At 36.3% G+C, this 24109-nt stretch overlaps 1 protein-coding gene across 1 annotated transcript in view; it reads right to left on the reverse strand.

The window, feature by feature from the left end:
• The window catches only part of NAALADL2 (N-acetylated alpha-linked acidic dipeptidase like 2), an 895965-nt gene that overhangs the window by 679 nt on the left and 871177 nt on the right, over positions 1-24109 (reverse strand). The window lies entirely within an intron of this gene.

Genomic DNA, 24109 nt, shown 5'->3' on the forward strand with positions numbered 1-24109 from the left:
AACAAGAAATGGGTGACAGAGGAACTGCTAGACCAGGGTTTCTCAGCCTCCCACTATTGACATTTGTTGGGGGCGGGGGCTGAGGTAGATAATTCTTTATTGTGGCAGCGGTCCTGCGCATTGAAGGATATTTAGCAGAATCCCTGACCTCTACCCACTGGGTACCGGTAACACTCCTCCTGTAGTAGTCCCAGTCAGTCTGAACTACTATACCAGAATACCATCAACTGGGTGGCTTAAACAATAAGCATTTATTTTTCACAGTTCTGAAAGCTAATCCCAAGATCAGCATGCCAGTATAAACAGATTGTCAGTGAGGGGTCTCTTCCTAGTATATTCTTCCATGGCCTATTGCATGCACACAGAGGGATCCCATGTCTTCTCTTCTTTTTGTAAGGGCTTTATTCCCATAATGAGGGCCCCACCTGTATAACCGAACCTAAGCTGAATTACTCCCCAAAGGCCCATCTCCAAAATATAGTTCCATTGAGGTTAGGGTTTTAATGCATGTCTTTATATTGGGAGAATACAAACATTCAGTTCATAGCTGTTGTACGAACCAAAAATGTCTCCAGACTGCCAAAATTGTCCCTTACAAAGCAAAAGTACACCCAGTTGAAAGCTGTTGCTTTAGATTAAAAGAAACATCAACCTATGTAGTAAAGTACAGATTTTCTAGGTCTTTATTCAAACAGTTTTAAAACTGAGAAGTAGTATAAAATTGAATACTAATTAAGGATTTGTTACTATTAAGAAATAACATTTTAGGTACGATAAGGGTATTATCAGTATATTTTCAAAGTGTTCTTAACTTCTAGAAATACATACAGTAATATTTGTGAATGAAAAGTTACTATATTTAAAATTTGCTTCTAAATATTTGGAAGGAAAAATGGAGAGTGGAGCTATGGACATCACAGGTAGAATAAGACTGACCATTAGCTAATAACTGTTGAATTGGGTAATGTATTCATTATCCTGTTCTCTTTCTTTGTATGTGTTTGACATTTAGAATATCTTCTCATAAGTGTAGAGTATGTAATATGATGGTGCTCTGAAATTTATCCAAATATCTGAGAAAGAGGTATTTGGCCTTGGGCAAGTCTAAAGAGATTCCTTTTATTAGTTGATAAGTAGAAAGAGATGCATTTTGGTAGAAAGGAATGGATTATTGCATCATTTGACTTATTTCCAACCCAAACTATCTGAGCTAGGTGAAATTCCATGCTCTAATAAGAGAGGCAAATATATAAATAATTAAAATAAGGTCATTAATTGTCATGCTAGAAATGTAAAAAGTCTAGTGATAACAGATGAAGGTTTGCCACTGGCAAAGTTTATCATGGAGAACATTTCATCTTGAAGGATGACGGGAACTACCAGCTATAAGGGCAAAAGAAAGGAAATAAACTAGAAAGTGGATACAACACCCTATGCAGGAGGAATTAGCATATTCAGAGGTATGGATTTATAAAACAGCTTACTATTCTTAGTGGATCAGTGCCAGTGCTGCTGTATGATCAGAGCACAACAGCTATAGAAGAACTGGGAGAGCAAGCCATTGGCCACATCATACCAGGCCTTCCGTATCAAGGTAAGGTTATACTTTTTCTTATGGGCAGTAGGAAGCTAATGAAAGCTTTTAAGAAAGAAAGAAAGATTATTTGACTTTATTTTGGTATAGTTACTTTGGTTGTAATACAAAACCCAGAGATGAGAAGTGAACAAAGATGTCAGTGACGCTAGTGGTAAAGAATCCACCTGCCAATGAAGGAGACACAAGGGATGCAGGTTTGATCCCTGGGTCAGAAAGATCCCCTGGGGGAGGAAATGGCAACCCACTCCAGTATTCTTGCCTGAGAAATTCCACGGTCAGAGAAGCCAGGTGGACTACAGTCTGTGGGGTCGCAAAGAGTCAGACATGATTGATCAAATGGAGCAAGGATGCACAGATAAGTTTGAGAAGATGGAGCAAGGGCCACAGCATAAGATTTAGTTAATTTATAATTATCCCTAGTACTGACTTAGTGGAGAAGGGATAGGCTACTCACTCCAGTATTCTTGGGTGTGCCTTGTGGCTCAGCAGGTAAAGAATCCTCCTGCAATATAGGGGACCTGGGTTCAATCCCTAGGTTGGGAAGATCCCCTGGAGAAGGGAAAGGCTACCCACTCCAGTATTTTGGCCTGGAGAATTCCATGGACTGTATAGTCCATGGGGTCACAAAGAGTCAGACATGACTGAGTGACTTTCACTCACTAGCACTGACCTCAGTTTTAAATAAATTCTGGATCATTGTTTCCTAGCTGATCAAGACTCCACTACTTGAGCCTCTCCTGAACTTCGTAAGCTCAATAATGAAGCCTGTAATGTCAGTGTAAATTACATCAATTAGGTTATTTTGCATTCTCCTGTACTCTGGTGGTGAATGGACATTGAAATCTGCTTAATCACTCATGACAGAACCCTGCAAGTTATCTCTTTTCCTAAGTATCCAACTGGTCTTTGAAGATACTCACTCTTCCATCTTTTTCATGTCTTTTTGTCTCTGTTATTGGGCCCTGATCCCAATATTTTCAAGGATAGATTATGATATCATTGCTTTACATGTTTGACTTGAGAAATATGTTACTTTATCAAGTCTACATATGTTACTTTATCAAGACCAACCTAGACAGCATATTAAAAAACAGAGACATTACTTTGCCAGCAAAGGTGTGTCTAGTCAAAGATATGGTTTTTCCAGTAGTCATGTATGGATATGAGAGTTGAACTATAAAGAAAGTTGAGCACTGAAGAACTGATGCTTTTAAACTGCGGTGTTGGAGAAGACTCTTGAGAGCCCCTTGGACTGCAAGAGGATCAAACTAGTGAGTCTTAAAGGAAATCAGTCCTGAATATTCATTAGAAGGACTGATTTTCAAGCTGAGACTCCAATACTTTGGCCACCTGATGTGAAGAGTTGACTCTTTCACTCTCTCTTTCCCCCTCATCAAGAGGCTCTTTAGTTCCTCTTCACTTTCTGCCATTAAAGTGGTATCATCTGCATTTCAGAGGTATGCAGATGATACCACTTTGTATTAAGGAAATTTGTAGTCATAAAACTTTGTATTAAGGAACATATATTCTCTCTAGATGTGGGAGGGAAAAAAACATCTTCCAAATGGAGAGGCAAATTGGTCATGAGCAATGCTTTAGCTATGAGCTAAAAATGGGGATTCAGTTTACAAGGAGAATATTCCTTGAAACAGAGATTTCTGTCTTGCTATTTCCACAAACTTCATAAAATTAAAGAACTTTTCAGAAGAAGCCACTGTGCTGTGTTAAAATAATCACGTAAGAATATGTATATACATAGACATATGTATACATGTGTTTTATGTGTAAAGGTTTTTACTATATAAAACTGACAAATAATGAAAATTAGCAAAAAACCTAATGGAGGTTTCCCTAAATATTAGTTTTATATTATTAAATTGGTAGTGGGGGGGGGGTGGCAAAAAAAAAACCCTGCTAATACAGAGGAACCTTGATACAACCATGGAATTTTCCCAGATGAAGATGAAACTGCTTCAGATAGTCATATGTATTCTCCTACATGACAGAGGCTATATACAAGTCACATTTTCATGTTAACATAATCCTTAATTGCCATAAAAAAAAAAGGAGTGGGTTTTAGTGTCAGGATACCTATCAAACATTTTTAAATTCACAGTAAACCATTTAGATAGATTGATAGATAAAAATTGGTTTAGTATTTTGAGAATAAAAGTAGTTTAAAATATATTTTAATTAATCATTTTAAAAAGTATTCATTGTAGACAACTTATACTACTTTTCTACTAGTGGTTACTAAATTACTATAAGAAAAATTTTTATCATCTCATTAATATTCATAGTTTTGAATTCTCTTCCTCTACTTTATTAGTTTCATGTTTAATTATAAATCATTTAATAGCAAATATATTTCCAGAATTAAGAGTGCAAAAACATCTTCAAAAGCTGTACCAAATACTTCCATTCCTTGAGGGTATACTATTCAGCATGCTGACAAAGATACTGTAATCATTGTTATTCAGAGCTGTCCTTTAAATGAGTTGTAGCATTGCAATTAATACATTATGGGAAATATGTTTAATGATTTGGGGGCTGTTATAGTGACTATTCCACATATTCAAAGCCCACTAGCATGAAATATATTCCTAAATACACATTCTATGGTTATTAAATGTTAAATGTTATTAATATTCAGTTTAATGATAAGATATTAATAAAACATGCTCATAAAGGTTATAGGATTAATCCCTCAATGACAGTTCATTTAAGCATGAGCACAATCTCTAATATATTTACATAAAACTTCAGCTATAACTAGTATAAAATATTGAGAAGAGAGAGAATGTGGAAGAATAAAAATACATCCTAGAAAAAATGTTTATGTCTAAGCATAACACATACAATCACTGTGATTTTTTAAAAAACTGGAAAGCAATACATATAATTCTTAAAGACCAATGCAATGGAATCTGCAATGTGCCAACATTTGCTTTTTTCTAACTCGTAAGCAACTCAGTAATACTTTTCTAATGACTGTAAACAAGCCATGTGCATAGAAATGGGTCCTTTTTGGTTTGTGAAATTTCTACAAGGAGCTAAACACACTTTCCATATGCTACATGATTCAAATAGTAGGCTGTGGTAAGCTATTATGTAAGATAAACACTCATATCCATTTCGACCCAAATTGGATACAAATCAGCTTAAAACTACAGATGCTTAAATTCTGGTTGAAGATAAGTGACTAGTATTCTTTCATCATAGTTTAAGAGGGAAACTTCATTCAGGGTAGCTGCTGACTTAAGGCAATTGATCTTTATTATAGTAGAATTTATTTATTTTTTACTTGGATAGATTGTTTTACCTTAAAAACAAATTGAGGAAAACAAAAATACCTTCTTTAAACTTTCATAAGAAGGATAATTTCACCTATTGATCTTCAGAAGCAGCTTATCTTTTTACTATTTCTCTTTTGCATACTAAAAACTATTTAGCTTCCTGCTAACAGAAAATAAAGTTCAGTATTTGTAGACCTTTTCCCAAAAAGTGTCATAATATTATTTTAGTTGTATTATTTGAATGGAAGACAAAAAAACACAAAGCCCATCCACGTCTGTGTCTATATACTTGTTAATTCTGAGAAATTTCTTATATATTCATTCATTTGTTAAGTACCCCTGGGGAGCAAAACTGCTACTGTACCTTGTTTTTAGTATGTCAATTATTCTTACCTTTGAAAACATTTCAATTTGATCAATGTTTGTTATGGAAGCTTCTAAGCCAAAAGGTCTTTATATTCTCATATTATATGACCAAAACTGAACTTCAGTTATATGGAGTTAAAAGATGTCAACAATGTGCATCAGAATATTCAAATGTGTTTCTCCTCCTCATGTATAGAATCATATTTTTCAGATTAGGAACTTGGAATTAACCAATAGCCAGTCAAAAGGCACATGTCTTATAGGAAAATAGAGTGGAAAGAAAGTGAGCAAATACCCTTGAAGAGTTTCAATGTCAAGAGTCGGTTCTTTATAACCACAAGGAATTACATGCCTTATTGAACCATTCCTGCTCTTACACCTGCTTTAGTTCAATTCATAAGTTTCCTGGCAGAAAGAATGGACTGTGTTATTAATTCAATAAATCACCATCCTATTTGCATACATATAACATGCATTTCAGTATGGCATGTAGAGACATCAGACCTAATTAAAATATTACTTAATTGAAATCATTTTAGTAGTTATCATGTTTAAAATAACATTAATTCCACCCTCATGCCTATCTTCTCTCATCTGTAACAATTTGGATCTTATAAATGTAATTCATACAGTCATCCTGACCCACACACAACACAAAGAGACTACTAAAAGGGAAATGTAATACATTATTGATGACACTAATGAAATTACAACACACATCACTCATTTTAATGGGTCTGTTTCAATGACACATCACGGTGACCAGGAAGGAGCAGTGCCAAACTCAGAAACTTAATTAATAACTCCCCGCAGCATCAGTGAAGGAGATGAAGCATCTTTACTCAACTGACAAATCTTTTCCACTCAGCTAAAGCAAAGGAAAACTGAAGAAAATGAATTTTGAAACAAAGGCATCTAAAGTCTTCATGAGTCATTTCCTCGTGTGTGAATTAGCAAATTAATGATGGAAATGATGACTCTCTTTCAAATGTTCCTTTTATATTCATAAATGTGGAAAGGATGCCACCCATTCTAAATGTGAATTAATATTCATTAGACCCATGTCGAGAAAGTCCTAAATGAAATCACACTAAATAATAAGTCATGTCTTTTAAAATTGACTGGGTATGCATGTGGAATGCAGAAAGAAAAGGTCAGTTCAGTACCTCACAACTGTTGCTCACTCTTTTTAGGGATTATACGAGTTGTACTCCATAGTTAACAGTGGATTACTGTATTTATATCAACATTAGAAAATATTATGTGTCTTGGATACTCTATCCATGAGAAGTCACAGGATACCTGGCTATGCTATTTATAGTACAAATGTCCATTCAGTTAGATTTAAATATGGTCTAGACTGCAGCCATGAAATTAAAAGATGCTTACTCCTTGGAAGAAAAGTTATGACCAACATAGATAACATATTGAAAAGCAGAGACGTTACTTTGTCAACAAAGTTCCATTTAGTCAAGGCTATAGTTTTTCCAGTGGTCATGTATGGATGTGAGAGTTGGACTGTGAAGAAAGCTGAGCACCAAAGAATTGATGCTTTTGAACTGTGGTGTTGGAGAAGACTCCTGAGAGTCCCTTGGATCGCAAGGAGATCCAACCAGTCCATTCTAAAGGAGATCAACCCTGGGTGTTCTTTGGAAGGAATGATGCTGAAGCTGAAACTCCAGTACTTTGGCCACCTCATGCGAAGAGTTGACTCATTGGAAAAGACTCTGATGCTGGGAGGGATTGGGGGCAGGAGGAGAAGGGGACGACAGAGGATGAGATGGCTGGATGGCTTCACTGACTCGATGGACGTGAGTTTGAGTGAACTCCGGGAGATGGTGATGGACAGGGAGGCCTGGCGTGCTGTGATTCATGGGGTTGCAAAGAGTCGGACACAACTGAGAGTGACTGAACTGAACTGATACTAGCAAAAGCATCAATGAGAATTAAGACCATTGTTGATACTGTTAAACCATAAATTCACTTTGTAGACAATTGAGGCAGAAACACATGTGTGGTAGATTGTTTGTTTGCAAAAATGGCTATAGTTATTCTCCCTGTATGCAGGCCACTTCAAATTATGACTGTAGTTCTTTCCAACAAGAGGTGGGGTCTACACTCAAAAAGTGGGCCAAAGAACTAAACAGACATTTCACCAAAGAAGACATACAGATGGCTAACAAATACATGAAAGAATGGTCAGCATCATTCATTATCAGAGAAATGCAAATCAAAACCACAATGAGATACCATCTTGTGCCAGTCAGAATGGCTGCTATCAAAAAGTCTACAAATAATAAATGCTGGAGAGGGTGTGGAGAAAAGGGAGTCCTCTTACACTGGTGGTGGAATGCAAACTAGTATAGCCACTATGGAGAACAGTGTGGAGATTCCTTAAAAAACTGGAAATGGAACTGCAATCCCACTGCTGGGCATACACACCAAGGAAACCAGAATTGACAGAGACACATGTACCCCAGTGCTCATCGCAGCACTGTTTATAATAGCCAGGACATGGAAGCAACCTAGATTTCCATTGGCAGACAAATGGATAGTGGTACATATACACGATGGAATATTACTCAGTTATCAAAAAGAATGCATTTGAATCAGTTCTAATGAGGTGGTTGAAACTGGAGCCTATTATACAGAGAGAAGTAAGTCAGAAAGAAAAACACCAATACAGTATATTAATGCATATATATGGAATTTAGAAAGATGGTAACAATGACCCTATATGTGATACAGCAAAAGAGACACAGATGTAAAGACAGACTTTTGGACTCTGTGGGAGAAGGCGAGGGTGGGATGATTTGAGAGAATAGCATTGAAACATGTATATTATCATATGTGAAACAGATCGCCAGTCCAGGTTTGATGCATGAGACAGGGTGCTCAGGGCCAGTGCATTGGGATAACCCTGAGGGATGGTGTGGGGAGGGAGGCAGAAAAGAGGTTCAAGATGGGGGATACATGTACACCCATGGCTGATTCATGTCAATGTATGGCAAAAACCACTACAATATTGTAACATAATTAGCCTCCAATCAAATGTATCCTAAATAATCTTATTGATTATATAGCTATTAAAAATAGACCATATATTCCTTTATAACTATAGATACAATTTTATTTGACTGAAAAGATTTAGATAATTCATTCAGTTGACATTTAAAATAGACTGTATTAAGGTAAAAAATGCATTATTCCTCTTGAATAGAAAGTACATTATTCAGTATGATTTGAAAACTTAAAAAGTCAATAGAACATTAAATGTTTGCTAAATTTTAGCTAGAAGAAAAAAATAAGGACCAAGTAGAATAACTGATCTACTGAAGCTCTGAATGTTGATCACAGATGTTGAAGGTATTTAATGAAGAAATATACTAATGTAAAATTAGTCATAAATATTTCAAAGATTACCTTTCACATTTTATGGAATTGTTATACATGTTATTAAACATTCACTTTGAAAGTGTAACAAAAAATAACATTTTAAAGGAACTCTGTTCCTTAGCTATGTAAATTTGCTCACAATTTATTTTTATATTACTATCTATATTATTGCTGCTGCTGCTGCTAAGTCACTTCAACAGTGTCCGACTCTGTGCGACCCCGTAGATAGCAGCCCACCAGGCTCCGCCATCCCTGGGATTCTCCAGGCAAGAACACTGGAGTTGATTGCCATTTCCTTCTCCAATGCATGAAGGTGAAAAGTGAAAGTCTCTCAGTCATGTCCGACTCTTTGCGACCCCATGGACTGCAGCCTACCAGGCTCCTCTGTCCATGGGCTTTTCCAGGCAAGAGTACTGGAGTGGGTGGCCATTGCCTTCTCTCTAGCCTAAGGAAATAGGAATGCTGTGTTTCTACCGGTAAATAAATGGATCCCAATACAATTTTCTATGAAAATGTTTTAAAAATAAAATGATCTGATTTTTAAATACTATTAAATTTTTCAAAATACAAGTACCAGACAGGCAAATTCCTATTGTTTGTGTTGAAATTGACCATTAAAAAATTTAGATTGTGAGTAAATGGTAGGAATTTCAGTTCTTTGCTTTGGGAATTCAAAAAGAATATGCTTTCACCTGTGTTCTCAGGCATGGGTGTCAACGGTTGAAGAGGGTCCCCAGGTACTTAACTCAAAGAAGGTGTACATTTGGTTATACCAAAGTTATTTATATCTAATTTGAGAAAAAAACATATGTTTTCAATATATTTTCGACATACATAAATGTACTACTACATGTAAATGTAATGGCTTATAGAAAAACATTGAGAATGAGACAGTAACCAAGGGAAGCTGAGTATCAAAGAGCACCATCAAGATTCTTCTATAGCAGCATATTTAGGACATATACATTTCAGATACTCCCACTGCCACCACTTCCTTAAGAATACTTCACAACCACTGCAAATTTACTGTCTCTTAACATTTGCTCTGCCATTGCCAGAATCTTGACCCACAAGTGGCATGAATAATCTTGAACTGTTCCTCCATCTTTGCCTCACTTCTTTCAGATAGGAAGTCCTGGGAGAGCTCATCCAACTGGCTGAACTTAGGTCATGTGCCTGTACTCTAGGAAGAAAATACCTAGATTCAGTCACCTGCGGAAGCGCTAAGCCCTACTTTCCACCAAGCTCGTTAGAAGGAATTTCCCACTTATAGGAAAGAATTCTGACACCAGAAAGATTTTATTGTAATTAAAAAAACTCAAAACCACAACTCAATATCTACTGTGTTAGTGGTGGGAAGGGAGAGTGTATTTCCACAGGGTTCTCTTGGAATTACACTGCAAATTGCTGTTCTACTATATTGCAGTTTTCCCCTTCATGTTAAATGTTTCCAAGTACTCCTATAATATGGCAGCAGTGTTTATCAAATTGAATATGTACAAGAATAAGCTGAGGCATTTTGAAAACTGCTCAAAGGATTCAGATGCAATGAGTCTGGGATATCTCGTAGGACTACACATTTTTTTCCTGTGCTCCCTTACTTAAATCTGCTGGGTGATACCCATGCATACTCAGCAGTTCCCTCCAGTGAGTTCTATACTTGCCAAGAGGTCTTGGTTCGGCCTCAAACTAGCTTCTTCCAATGTTATATTATTATCTACAGAATTATGTGATTTATTTAACATTATGATAAATAAGACATATTGAATGTGAAAGAATCATTCCTGTGAAACTGAACCTGAATGTGTTGGAAAGATTCACAAAGATTAAGTGACACAATGGGAGTTGTTGAATTATATGTAAAGAGATAACTGAATAGATCATTAGCAAGGGGAGCAGGAATCTATAGTGACAATGAAAAAGAATCTGAATTTAGATTGTTTTGCAAATGCCAATTTATTTCTCCAAAATGAGAAAGCTGAAATTGGAAATCTCAGATGATGTATCCTTAGTGTGGCTTAAACAGGAAAGTAAATTAGAATTCCAATTTGCATAACATAACTCAAAGAAAAGTCCTTGGTCCTATATCAAAAGATCAGTGATGAATTTTGAGTTAAAAATAAACTGCTTTTTCTATCACTTGACCATTTACTGGTTCTAACTGTGTCAGATGAAGGAATGTTTGCCCTTTGGGTATTAGTTAGAACTTTACTGTTAAGAACTAGAAAGATGTAGGAATCATCTTGAGTTCCAACTATCACAGACGGGTCATTGAGACTTAAAGTATGAGATTAACAATGGGTTGGGCTATTTCAGGATCTAAAATAAAAGGTTTTTCGTGATTTAGATTCCTATGTGTAGACCTCGCTTAAGATTTTTTAGCCCATTCTCTTGGTAATAATATAGAAGTTTCTTGAATTAATCAGTGGATGTATAAAACAAAATCAAAGGAGAAAGTCATAATTATTTGGCTTTGCTAATTAGAGTATAATCAACTCAAGTAATCCCTTCTAAATTCTATATTCTAAATTCTCTAGTTTTCCTGTTTATGGATCAAAATGTTTTTAAAAAATTAAGTTTTCCTTTTACTTGCTGCTCTAGACTGTGTGGTCTCTGAGCAATGAACCAATCTATAAATAATCAATTAAATTATACTAAAAAATTAGAATTTATGGGCATTTTTCATAAATAATTCTGTTGCTGGACATTTAGTTCTTTTGCAAGATATGTTAGTAAGTGTCAATGTCTGAAATACAAATTACTTTTTAAAGTAATTGACTTTATTCAGTGAATAATGTTAATCTGTAGTTGCCTTTCTTGAAGACTAATATTTAGTATATGAAAAAAATAGTACATTCAGTTTTTAACTGAACCTTTTGGGGAGCTATGCCCCTAAATATAGAAGAAAAATAATTGGTTATTTGCACTGCACATCTGGATATGAGTCATCTTGAAATTTTGTTCTATCCTTAATGAATGTTCTGGCAGACATATTAATCCAATATTTTAAAAAACAACATCACTAAGTGAATCCTGAGCCATATAAAAGCAAGACATTTAGTAGTAGGTATGTCTAAATTGTGTAAATGTCAGGTATTCTGTGAGGTGATCGCTTAATTTCATAAAGTACATTAAGATGATTAAATCACATAATTTTAAAGAGTTTTGATATTTTTAATACTTAGATAAGGCAGATTCAAAACAGTCTACATCTGGATGGAAAATAGAAGAAAGAATATAGCAATTACTGTACTAATCTCATCATACATCAGAAAATCTAAGAATTTTTAAGTATAAGTTGATAGAAATTAAGGAACAATTATTACCTTGAGAGCTCAATTTATGAAATATTTATTAAGCACCAAGGACTATATAGTATACAAAGGAATTACAAGAGTGGTCTCAGTTCCAAAGAGATTTTGAATTTTGAGTTAAGTGGGAAGAGGAGAGTTTCAGAGCTATTGTCTTTTGCATATGAGTCTAACAAAATGAACCCTGATATTTAAAAAGTCTACCAATTTTCTTGCCCATGAAGACCTCAAATGAAACAATTTTAATAACTGTATATTTTATATTCCCCTGGTGGCTCAGACAGTAATGAGTCTGCCTGCAATACAGGAGACCTGGGTTTAATCCCTGGGTTGGGAAGATCCCCTGAAGATGGGCATGACAACCCACACCAGGATCTGTGCCTGGAGAATCCCATGGATAGAGGAGACTGATGGGCTATGGTCCATAGAGCTGCAAAGAGTCAGATGAGACTGAAGTGACTTAGCACACAGACCCACCCCCATACAGCCAATAAACTTTGCTTTTCCTCTAAAATGGAATTTAAAAATTATTCACTTTCTAATGAAGAGAAGTTATAGTGATAACAATTATTATTGGTAGTATTGAGCAGCTGTAGATAAATGAAGACTTTGAGGATTAAACCACACTAGTTTTGCCCTCCTGTGGTTTTATTAATGCATGAAGTATCAACTCAGAGAAAATCTTATATCTGATGATAATATGGAAACATTTCTTTTTATTCTTGCCCTTTAAGTATTTATCACTTGTCTATACATTTTTGAAATGCATGAATATATGTGTGCATGTAAATACATATGTGTGTATTCATAAATGTATGTGTGTAGATAGATATGTAATTTGTGCCACACTGGACTATGAAGAAAAAAAATCTAAATTTTATATCTACCTCCTATATCATATAAATGAATAGTAAGCTGGTTGTTATACTATAAAATCTTACATTTATTAGTATATAAATCAATAAGGATAAAAGACAATGAAAACTGAACAAATGTATTGGGTTCTAAGAGATAAAGGGGTAAGTATGTTGTTTTATGGACACCTGGGTAATTATGTGAAGATAGAATTTCCCATGTTACTTACAGGCTGTGGAAGATTTCCATAACAGCCTGTCTTGGTATCTGTTCTTATATCACACTCTTTTCTCCAGTTAAAGGGTAATCTCCAAATCTTAACCCTTATTATATTTTTTTAATCAAAATAGGACTTTATTTACAAAATTCTGATTACATCAGTAATCATCCTACTTGCGTAGTGGGAAGTTAACTTGGATACCTAAGTTTATATGCTTACTGCTTTTTTGCCCTACTGAGTGAGGAAGAGCAATCTAAAGAAGCTAAATGTTTGAAAAGAAAACATGAATCACATTTAAGAAGAAATTATAGGAACTTCCCTGGTGGTCTAGTGGTTAAGACTATGCTGCCATTGCAGGGGGCGTGGGTTCGATCCTTGGTCGAGGGAACTAAGATCCTATATGCCACATGTCTCTGTCCAAAAAAAAAAAAAAAAAAAAAAAATCCAGCCCAGCATGTCAACTCTGATTTAATAAACAGTAAAAAAGAAACTATAAAAAGTAAAAAGTAATTTCAACAACAAAGAAAAATGAAAAAATATGAAGTAAATACTAAATGATCAGTATAAAAATCTCGTCTGAGTCTAAAATCCATGCTCTTTCTCAGGATACTAGTCTTCTTTCCTATCATCACCACTGCATAGCTCTGTGATACACGGCACATTAAAGTTATTTAACTTCTTTGAGATTCTTCTTCCTTACTGGTAAGATGGGAAGTATTATTTTCAGACTAGAGTTTTTGCAGTAATTAGCTAAAGTATCTAAAGTGCTTAGTTTGGGCCTAGCATATACAATAAATACTTTATAAATAGTAGCTATTCTTATTTTTTTAACTTTTTAAATTTTATATTGGAATGTAGTTGACTTATGATGTTATGTTAGTTTCAGGTGTATAGGAAAGTTATTCAGTTACAATATATGTAGATACCTATTACTTTTCAATTTTTTTTTCAAATGGTAGCTATTGTTATTACTTTACGTTTCTGGGTTTTCCTTCCTTGGAAACATATTACCTCCTCCCCTTAATTCTCATCTAACTCTGTCCTTAGTGCAACAGAGCTGTGAGATCATCAGATAACTTTTCATACCCAGTAGAGTTCATCCAAAAGGAAGTTTCATGGAACAAGGGAAAGACAGCTTCTAAGGATTTCCCAAGAATATATCACCTCTTGCAAGTTTCTGTACCAGCAAACCATCTGCCTTTTAATTATCAAAAATAGCACCCATTCACTTTGCTGTATACATACAACATATATGTATATGAATGACTATTTTAAAAGGTGTTTTTCAGGTCAGAATAACCTGTTTTCAGATGGCTGGCAGGGACAATACATGGATACACATGTATATGTGAAAATGTTTTGCTAAACTGTACTTTAGATATTAGAAAAAAATGTATCTTGGTTCATTGGTAGATTAAAAAGCAGGTTCTTTTTACTTGTAATGCTTAAAGGATTATGGTAAATCAATGAATAAAAGTTCTATATTTTCTAACTTGATATATGGGAGGAAATCCAACTACTAAATCTGTGAGGTACTAATGAGAGCACAAGTTTCTTATGGTCTGGAGGAACCAGAACACAAATTTGATGAATTTCAGAAAGGAACATAACACTCATGTTTCGTCAACAACCGAAGGCAAACTTTGTTGATTCACCTCAGCGGAACATGGCATGGTTTCATCATGTCACTGATCAAACACCATTGTACTCTTTGATGAATACTTGTCTCTCAGGCAGACCTCTTCAAGAACAGAGTTTCTTGTTCACTGTGGATATCACCAGGCTTCTAACAAGTAGATATGGAATAAATTTGATGGTATAAATTTATAATGGTGAAAATAATTGCTAATATTTGTAGATAATATATTGTAGGAAATATACCAACCAAACATTCCACTTTAGCATAAGAATAATTTTTTAATTGCCTTAGAAATGTTATAGGAGTTTTTTAAATTATATTTATTTATTTATAATTGATGATTGCTGATTCCTTTATAATCTTGGTTTGATTTCTGCCATATATCAACATGAATTAGCCATAGCTGTGCATATGCCCCCTCCCTCTTGAAAATTCCTCCCTCCTACCGCCCTTTCCCTCTCATCTAGGCTGTTACAGAGTCCTGGTTTGAGTTCCTTCAGTCATACAGCAAATTTCCACTGGCTATTTTACATATGGTAGTGTATATGCTTCCAATTTAGCATAAGAATTATTTTGATCTGAAAACAATTGAGAAACTATAGATAGAAAAGCTGTCTATCTTCCACTAGCTCTTCATCACTAGAGATGAATCTATATTCTCATCAACCCAGAGACACCATCAAGAGGAATGCACATAACAAATCTTACTAAAATAGCCCTCATCAATTTTTAGCTTCCCCCACATATTTCCATTCCTCTAATTATATCCTTTCCCACAGTGTGCTGCCCTTGGAAGGCTATAACTTTATTGTGGGGCTTGTCACTTCTCTGTAAATTCATTGCTCTTTTTTTTTTTTTCAATTTTATAGAAGAATAGTTGATAATGTTGTGCTAGTTTCTTCTGTGCAGCAGAATGACTCAGCTACACCCCCCATCGACATATATAAGTCCTTTTTTTTTTCATTTTCTTTTCCATTACGGTTTGTAGCAAGACATTGAATATAGTTCCCTGTGCTATATTTTATTATTTATCCTATATACAATAGTTTGCCTCTGATAATCCTGAACCATCAGTATGTCCCCCCCCCACCCACCTACTTCCTGGCAACCTTGGAAGCAATTTCCTTGGAGAAGGAAATGGCAATCCACTCCAGTATTCTTGCCTGGAGAATCCCATGGATGGAGAAGCCTAGTAGGTTACAGTCCACCGGGTCACAAATAGTTGGACATGACTGAGCGACTTCACCTTCACCTTCACCCACCTACTTCCTGGCAACCACAAGTCTGTTCTCTAGTCTGTGAGTCTGTTTCTGTTTTGTGGATGTGTTCATTTTTGCCTTATTTTAGATGCCATATATAAGTGATATATGATATTTGTATTTTTCTTATTTCACTTAGTATGATAATCTCCAGTTGTATCCATGTTGTTGCAAATGGCATCATTTCATTCCTTTTTATGAGTGACTAGTATTCCATTGTATATGTGTACCACATCTTCCTTATCCATTCATCTGTTGATGGACATTTAGGATCCTTTTATGTCTTACCTTAATGTAAATAGTGCTGCTATGAACATAGGGGTGCAAGTATCTTTTTAAATTATAGGTTTGTCTGAGTATACACCCAGGAGTGGGATTGCTGGATCATTTGGCAACTCTAGTTTTAAGTGGAAAATTCACACAGCTTTCCAGAGTGGCTGCACTAATTTGTATTCTCAACAACAGCATAAGAGGGTTTTCTTTTCTTCACACTCTCTCCAGAATCTGTTATTTACAGAGTTTTTCTGATGGCGATTCTGACCTATGTGAAGTGGAACCTCATTGCAGTTTTGATTTTCATTTCTCTAATAACTAGCGATATTAAGCATCTTTCCATGTGCCTATTGACAATCTGGATGTCTTCTTTGGAGAAATGTCCATTTAGGTATTCCACCCATTTTTTGATAGGGTTGTTTGTTATTGTTGAGTTGTATAATCTATATGTATATTTTGCAAATTAAGTCTTAGCATCATTTGCAAATATTTTCTCCCAGTTTAGAGGTTGTCTTCTCATTTTTTAATGGTTTCCTTTGCTGTGCAAAAGCTTGTGTTTAGTTACGTCCTATTTTTATTTATTTATTTTTCTATTGCCTTGGTGACTCACATAAGAAAGCATTGGTAGAATTTATGTTAGGGAATGTTTTGCCTGTATTCTTTTATAGGAGGTTTATAGTATCTTATATTTAGGTCTTTAAGCCATTTTGAGTTTGTTTTTGTTTATGGTGTGATGGTGTGTTCTAACTTCATTGATTTACATGCAACTAACTTTCCAAACACCATTTGCTGAAGAGACTGTTTTCTTCCCATTGTATATTCTTGCCTCGTTTGTTGAAATTAATTGTCCATAGGTGTGTGTGTTCATTTCTGGGCTCTCTATTCTATTCTATTGCTCCATATGTCTTTGTGCTAATACCATGCTATTTTGATTATTGTAGCATTCTAGCAATGCCTGAAATCTGGGAATGTCATGACTCCTGATTTGTTCTTTTTTTTTTTTTTTCTTTCAGCATTGCTGTGGCAATTCTAGGTCTTTCATGGTTATGTATAAATTCTTCTTCTGTGAAAAATGTCATTGGTAATTTAATACGGATTGCATTAAATATGCAGATTGCTTTGGCAGTATGGCCATTTTAACAACATTAATTCTTCCAATTCAAGAGCATGGGGTATATTTTAATTTCTTTATTATCTTTAATTTTCTTTATTATCTTTAATTTTCTTTATTAATGTTTTATAATTTATTTATAAAGGTTTTACATTTACAACATGTAAATTCTCCTTGGTGAGATTTATTTGATATGATTTTAAAACGAATCATTTGTTTACATTCCCTTTGTGATACCTTGTAGCTCAGCTGGTAAAGAATCTGCCTGCAATGCAGGAGGCCCTGGTTCAGTTCCTGGGTTGGGAAGATCCCTTGTGGAAGGGAATGGCTACTCACTCCAGTATTTTGGCCTGGAGAATTCCATGGACTATATGTACATGGGGTCCCAAAAAGTTGGACATGACCAAGCGACTTTCACTTTTTCTGATATTTTGTGGTTAGTGTAAAGAAATGCAACCAATGACTGTGTGTCAGTCTTGTATCCTGTTACCTTGTTGAATTTTTTGATCAGTTCTAGTAGTTTCTATGTGGAGTTTTAGAGTTTTCCCTAGATATATTACCATGTCACCTGTTTTTAATGATGATTTTACCTCCCCTATCATTTTGAATACCTATAATTTCTTCTGTTTGCTGTGCTTAGAACTTCCAATGCTATGCTGAAGAGTAGTGGTGAGAATGGGCATTCTTATTCCAGATTTTAGAGGGAAGGTGTTCAGCTTTTCATCACTGAGTATTATATTATATGTGTATTTTGTCATAAATAGCTTTGTATCACACTGACTGATTTATGTATGTTGATTCATCCTTGTGATCCTAGCATGAATCCAACTAGGTTATGGTATATGAGATTTTTTATGTGTTGTTGATTTTGTTTTGTGAATAACTTGTTGAGAAATTTTGCATCTATATTCATCAAAGATATTGACCTGTAAATTTTTGGTAGTCCTTTTGTGTGAGGGTATCAGGGTGATGTGGACTTTATAGAGTGTCTTTGGAAATGTTCCTTAGTCTTTAGCCTTTTGGAAGAGATTGAGTTCTTTGTTTGTGTGCTGGGTATCCTCTGTAAAGTCATCTGGTCTTAGACTTTTGTTTGTAGGAAGTTTTTTTTCATTATAGATTCTATTTCATTTCTGATAATTGATCATTTCAAATTATTTATTTCTTCTTGATTCAAATTTGGTGGGCTCTATGTTTCTAGAAACTTGTCCATTTCATCAAGGTTTACAAATTTGTTCGTATACAATTGTTCATAATATTCTCTCTCTCTCTCTTTTTTTTTGTATTTCTGCATCGTCTATTGTGATTTCTCCTCTTCCATTTCTTTTTATTTTTGCTTTATTAGAGTACAATCACTTTACACTTTTGTGTTAGTTTCTGTTGTATAACAAAGTGAATCAGCTATATGTAGATATGTATCCCCTCCCTCTTGCACCTCCCTCCCATTCCCCACCTAATTCCACCCATCCAATGCCCACAGAGCATGGAGCTGAGCTCCACATGCTATAAATCAGGTTCCCACTAGTTATCTATTTTGAAAGATGATGCTGTGAAAATGCTGCACTCAATATGCCAGCAAATTTGGGAAATTCAGCAGTGACCACAGGACTGGAAAAGGTCAGTTTTCATTCCAATTCCAAAGAAAGGCAATGCCAAAGAATGCTCAAACTACCACACAATTGCACTCATCTCACATGCTAGTAAAGAAATGCTCAAAATTCTCCAAGCCAGGCTTCAGCAATACGTGAACCGGGAACTTCCTGATGTTTTAGCTGGTTTTAGAAAAGGCAGAGGAACCAGAGATCAAATTGCCAACATCCGCTGGATCATGGAAAAAGCAAGAGAGTTCCAGAAAAACATCTATTTCTGCTTTATTGACTATGCCAAAGCCTTTGACTGTGTGGATCACAAGAAACTGTGGAAAATTCTGAAAGAGATGGGAATACCAGACCACCTGACCTGCCTCTTGAGAAACCTGTTTGCAGATCAGGAAGCAACAGTTAAAACTGGACATGGAACAACAGACTGGTTTCAAATAGGAAAAGGAGTACGTCAAGGCTGTATATTGTCACCCTGCTTATTTAACTTATATGCAGAGTACATCATGAGAAACGCTGGACTGGAAGAAGCACAAGCTGGAATCAAGATTGCCGGGAGAAATATCAATAACCTCAGGTATGAAGATGACACCACCCTTATGGCAGAAACTGAAGAGGATCTAAAAAGCCTCTTGATGAAAGTGAAAAAGGAGAGTGAAAAAGTTGGCTTAAAGCTCAACATTCAGAAAACAAAGATCATGGCATCCGGTCCCATCACTTCATGGGAAATAGATGGGGAAACAGTGGAAACAGTGTCAGACTTTATTTTTTGGGGCTCCAAATTCACTGCAGATGGTGACTGCAGCCATGAAATTAAAAGATGCTTACTCCTTGGAAGAAACGTTATGACCACCATAGATAGCATATTCAAAAGCAGAGACATTACTTTGCCGACTAAGGTTCGTCTAGTCAAGGCTATGGTTTTTCCTGTGGTCATGTATGGATGTGATAGTTGGACTGTGAAGCAGGCTGAGCACCATAGAATTGGTGTTTTTGAACTGTGGTGTTGGAGAAGACTCTTGAGAGTCCCTTGGACTGCAAGGACATCCAACCAGTCCATTCTGAAGGAGATCAGCCCTGGGTATTCTTTGGAAGGAATGATGCTGAAGCTGAAACTCCAGTACTTTGGCCACCTCATGCAAAGAGTTGACTCATTGGAAAAGACTCTGATGCTGGGAGGGATTGGGGGCAGGAGGAGAAGGGGACAACAGAGGATGAGATGGTTGGATGGCATCACAGACTCGATAGACGTGAGTCTGAGTGAATGCCGGGAGTTGGTGATGGACAGGGAGGCCTGGCGTGCTGTGATTCATGGGGTCGCAAGGAGTTGGACACGAGTGAGTGACTGAACTGAACTGAGCCTGTATATGTCAATCCTAATCAACCAATTCATACCATGTTCCCCTTCCCTGCCTGTGTCCACATGTGTTTCCTGTACATCTGTGTCTCTATTGTTCAGTCACCAAGTTGTGTCCAACTCTTCACCATCCCAAGGACTACAGTATGCCAGGTTTCTCTGTCTTCACCATCTCCCAGAGTTTGCCCAAGTTCACATCCAAGGAACTGATGATGCCATCCAACCATCTCATCCTTTGTTGTCCTTTTCTCCTTCTACCTTCTATTTTTCCCAGGGTCTCCTCCAGTGAGTTCAGCTGTTCACATCAGATGGGCAAAGTATTGAAGCTTCAGCTTCAGCATCAGCCCCTTCAAAGAGCATTCAGGGTTGATTTCCTTTAGGATTGACTGGTTTGATCTCCTTGCTGTCCAAGAGACTCTCAAGAGTCTTCTCCAACAGCACAGTTTGAAAGCATCATTTCTCAGCACTCAGCCCTTAATGGACCAGCCCCCTCACATCCATACATGACTACTGGAAAGACCATAACCTTGACTATATGGATCTTTGTCAGCAAAGTGATGTCTTTGTGTTTTAACACACTGTCTAGGTTTGTCATAGCTTCCCTGCCAAGAAGCAATCATCTTCTAGCTTCATGGCTGCAGTCACCTTCCGCAGTGACTTTAGAGCCCAAGCAGAAGAAATCTGTTACTGCTTCTACCTTTTCCCCATCTATTTGTCATGAAGTGATGGGACAAGATGCTGTGACCTTCGTTTGTGAAATATTGAGTTTTAAGCTGTCTTTTTCATTGTCCTCCTTTGCCTTCAAGAGGCTCTTTAGTTCCTCTTTGCTTTCTGCCATTAGAGTGGTATCATCCCCATATCAGGTTGCTGATATTTCTAATGTCAATCTTGATTCCAGCTTGTAACTCATCTAGCCTAGCATTTCATATGATGTGCTCTGCATATAAGTTAAATAAAGAGAGTGACAATGAACAGCCTTGTACTCCTTTCTTAATTCTGAACCAGTCAGTTGTTGCATACAGGGTTCTAACTGTTGCTTCTTGACCTATATTCAGGTTTCACAGGAGACAGGTAAGATGATATGGTATTCCCATCTCTTTAAGACTTTTCCACACTTTGTTATGACCCATACTGTTGGAGGCTTTAGCGTAGTCAATGAAACAGAGGTAGATGTTTTTCTGGAATGCCCTTGCTTTTTCTGTGATCCAGCAAATGTTGGCAGTTTGATCTCTGGTTTCTCTGCTCTTTCTAAACTCAGCTTGAACATCTGGAAGTTCTCTGTTCACATAATACTGAAGCCTAGCTTGGAGGACTTTTAGCATAAGCTTACTAGCATGGGAGATGAGTGCAATTGTTCAGTGATTTGAACACTTTCTTAAGTACTGCCCGTTTGGGAACTGAAATGAGGATTGACCTTTTCCAGTCCTGTGGCTACTGCTGGGTTTTCCCAGATTTGCTGATATTATTGAGTGCAACACATTAATAGCATCATCTTTTAGGATTTTAAATAGCTCTGCTGAAATCCCATCACCTCCACTGGCTTTATTAGCAGCAGTGTTTCTTAAAGCACACTTGATTTCACAGAATGTCTGGCTCTGAGTGAGTGACTATACCATAATGGTTATCTGGATCATTGAAGTTCTTTTTTGTACAATTCTTCTTGTGTATTCTTTCCATCTCCTCTTGATCGTTTCTGTTCCTGTTATGTCTTAACCATTTCTGTCCTTTATTGTGCCCTTCTTAGGATGAAATGTTGCTTTGATATTTCCAATTTTCATGAAGAAATCTCTAGGCTTATTCTTTCTGTTGTTTTCCTCTATTTCTTTGCACTGTTCATTGAAGAGGGCCTTCTTGACTTTCCCTGCTATTCTCTGGAACTCTGAATTTAGTTGGGTGTACCTTTCCCTTTCTCCTTTGCTTTTTGCCTCCCTTCTTTCCTCAGCTATTTGTAAAGCCTCCTCAGATAATCACTTTTCCTTCTTGCATTTCTTTTAATTTGGGATGGTTTTGTTCACTGCCTCCTGTCCAATATTATGGACCTCTGTCCATAGTTCTTCAGGCACTCTGTCTACTATATCTAATGTCTTGAATCTATTCATCACTTCCACTGTATATTCATAGGGGATTTGATTTAAGTCATACCTGACTGGCCTATTGGTTTTCCCTACTTTCTTTAGATTAAGCTTGAATTTTGCTATGGGGAGCTGATGATCTGAGCTATCGTCAGCTCCAGGTCTTATTTATATTGAGTGTATACAGCTTCTCCATCTTCAGCTACAAAGAATATAATCAATCTGATTTCAGTACCGACCATTTGGTGATGTCCATGTGTAAAGTCATCTCTTCCATTGTTGAAAAAGAGTGTTTGCTTGGACCAGTGCATTCTCTTGGAAGAATTCTGTTAGCCTTTGCCCTGCTTCATTTTGTACTCCAAGGGCAAACATGTCTGTTACGTCAGGTATCTCTTGAGTTCCTAATTTGCATTCCAATCCCCTATGATGAAAATGATATCTTTGTTTTGCTGTTAGTTCTAGGAGGTCTAGGTCTTCATAGGACCATTCAACTTCAGCTTCTTCAGCATCAGTGATTGGGGCACAGACTTGAATTACTGTGATATTGAATGGCTTGCCTTGGAAATGAAGCGAGATCATTGTCGTTTTTAAGTTTGCACCCAACTACTTCAATTTTGGACTCTGGTTGATTATGAGGGCTACTCCATTTCTTCTATGAGATTCTTGCCTCCAGTAGTAGATATAATGGTCATCTGAATTAAATTCACCCATTCTTCTACATTTTAGTTCACTGATTCCTAAGATGGCAGTGTTTATTCTTGCCATCTCTTACTTGCCCACATCTAATTTACCTTGATTCCTGGACCTAACATTCGTATGCAATACTGTTCACTACTGCATTGGATTTTGCTTTCATCACCAGATACATCCATAACTGAGTGTCATTTCTGCTTTTGTCCAGCCACTACATTTTTTTCTGGAGCTATTAGTAGTTGTCCTCTGCTCTTCCCCAGTAGCATATTGGACACCTTCCAACCCGGGGGGCTCATCTTTTGGTGTCATAACTTTTTGCCTTTTTATATAGTTCATGGGGTTATCATGGCTAGTATACTGGAGTGGTTTGCCATTCCCTCCTCCAATGGATCACACTTTATCAGAACTCCCCACTATGACCCATCTACCTTGGGTGGCCCTACACAGCATTTCTCATAGCTTCACTGAGTTACACACTGAGTTCCATAAAACCCGCTCACAGTCACAAGGCAGTGATCCATGTCTCTATTCCTGCATTACAAAGGTTCATCTGTACAATTTTTTAGACTGCACACACACACACACACACACACACACACACACATATAATGATTATATATATACATTCTTCTCTTTCATTTCTTATTTTGTTTATTTGGGTCTTCTCTCTTTTCTTCATAGTGAGCCTGGCCAGAGATTTATCCATTTTGTTAACCTTTTCAAAGAATCAGTGCTTGTTTTTATTGATTTTTTTCCTATGACTTTTTAAATCTCTATTTCCTCTCTGATCTTTATTATCTCCCTTTTTTCTGCTGATACTTTGCCGCTTTCTAATTTTGTTTGCTTTTCTTTTTCTAATTCTTCTAGGTGATAGGATAGGTTGTTTATTTGAGATTTTTCGTATTTCTTGAAGAAGATCTGTATCATTATGAACTCCCTTCTAGGAACTGCTTTGTTCCATCCCACAGATATTTTATGGTTGTACTTTAATTGTCATTTGCCTCAATGTATTTTTTGCTTTCTTCTTTAATTTCATCATTGACCCATTGGTTTTTAGTAGCATGTTGTT

This window comes from Budorcas taxicolor, chromosome 1 (assembly GCF_023091745.1).
Source record: "Budorcas taxicolor isolate Tak-1 chromosome 1, Takin1.1, whole genome shotgun sequence".
Taxonomy (NCBI): domain Eukaryota; kingdom Metazoa; phylum Chordata; class Mammalia; order Artiodactyla; family Bovidae; genus Budorcas; species Budorcas taxicolor.